The sequence below is a fragment of the Lupinus angustifolius genome, chromosome LG03 (assembly GCF_001865875.1).
Source record: "Lupinus angustifolius cultivar Tanjil chromosome LG03, LupAngTanjil_v1.0, whole genome shotgun sequence".
Taxonomy (NCBI): Eukaryota; Viridiplantae; Streptophyta; class Magnoliopsida; order Fabales; family Fabaceae; genus Lupinus; species Lupinus angustifolius.
Window position 1 is genome coordinate 11,692,907 of NC_032011.1, and position 2,038 is coordinate 11,694,944.

Sequence of the window (2,038 nt, forward strand, 5' to 3'; positions counted from 1 at the left end):
AAAATCAAAATCGATAGAGGCATTGAGTGTGACTCTAGTATGTTCAAAGATTTTTATAAATTGAATGGTATAATGCATGAAATTAACGCACCTTATTCACTTTATATGAATGATAAAGTTGGAAGAAATAAAAAAACACTAATTGAATTAATTATAGTTATAATGCTAAGGTTTGGTGTAGCACCCATTTGGTGGGGTGAGATTTTATTAACTCTTTGTTATGTGCTAAATAGAATCCTCAAAACTAAGAGCAAAATTTCCTTATATGAGATATTAAAGATTGACAACCAAATTTGTCTTATTTGAGAACTTAGGGTTGACTGTCCTATGTCAAATCCTAGACTCCAAGAGTGTTAAACTCACAAGTAAAGCCTACGAATGTGTATTCATTGGATATGTTATAAATAACAAGACATACAAGTTTTATGACCTAAACATAAATTTGATCATTGAGTGTAACGATGTTGATTTCAATGAAAATAATTTTCCTTTCAAATTGGGAAATAGTTGGACACTTCAACTAGTCACATGCATGTGATTAAGGACATTGATAAAAATGAAGCATTAGAGATAGAAACTAAAAGAAGTAAGAGAGCAAGATCTGCTAAAATTTATGGATATGATTATATGGTCTATACATTAGAAGAAGATCATTCATATCTCCAAGAAGCTTTAACTTCTTTGGGTATTGATTTATGGCAAGAAGCCATAAATGAAGATGGATTTTCTGAAGTCTAACAAGATCTGACATTTAGTTGAATTGTCTCCTAGTTGCAAACTGATTGGTTGTAAGTGAGGATTGAAAAACAAACTAAAACCTGATGGAATACTTGATGAATATAAGGCTCGACCTTGTAGTCAAGGGTTTTAGGCAAAGGGGCATGTAGATATTTTCGATACCTTTCCACTTGTGACTTGAATAACATCTGTTAGAGTATTAATATTGTTCATTATGATAAATAATTTAGTAGTATATCAAAAGGTGTTAGGACCACTTTTTTTAAATGTTGATTTGGAAGAAGAAATCTATTTGAAATAAGCTTAAGGTTTTTTATTCCATAGGCAAGAAAATAAGGTCTACAAGTTAGATAAGTCTATGTATAGTGTTAAATAAGCACATAAATAATGACATCAACTTTTTCACAATTTACTTATCTCAAATGAGTTTAAGGTGAATGAAAGTGACAAATGTATATATTTGCACTATCATATATCTCGATGACTTACTCATATTGGGTTCAAACATTCATATTGTGAATAATGCGAAATCATTATTGTGTATGAATTTTGATATGAAAAGACCTTGAAAAGGCAAGTGAAATCTTTGGTATAAATATTAGTAGGTCAAAAGAAAGAATTTCTTTGGTTTAGACTCACTATGTTGAGAAGATCTTAAAGAAATATAATTATTTTGACTGTAAACTTGCTAGCACACCATATGATTCAAGTGTAAAAGTGTTTAGGAACACTAGTGAAGGTGTAAGACAAAGTGACTATGCTAGCATGATTGTCAGTCTTCAATATATCATTAATTGCATTACATCTAACATTATCTATGTTGTAACATTATTGTGCAAGTTTACCAATAGAGTTAGTATGCAACACTAGCATGCTATAGAAAAGGTCATGAGGTACCTTAAAAAATAATGAATCTTGGATTATGCTACCAAAGGTTTCATGATGTCCTAGAAGGATTTAGCGATGCTAATTGGAACACTTTTTTAAATGATTCTAAGCAACCAATGGTCATATATTGAGCATAGTTAGAGAGGTTATTTGTTGGAAGTCAAATAAATAGATTATTTTAGATCAATCCACTATGGAGGCTGAGATTATAGCACCAACAACAAATAGTGAAGAAGCAAGTTGGATGAGAAGCTTGCTTGCAGAAATTATTTTATTGAATAACCGATATAAGTTGTGTTGATCTGTTGTGATAGTACTATGACTATTGCAAAGATTGAGAATTGGTTTTATAACGATAAGAAATGACAGAGACGTACGTTGTAAGTACAACATTGTTAGAGAGTTACTCTTA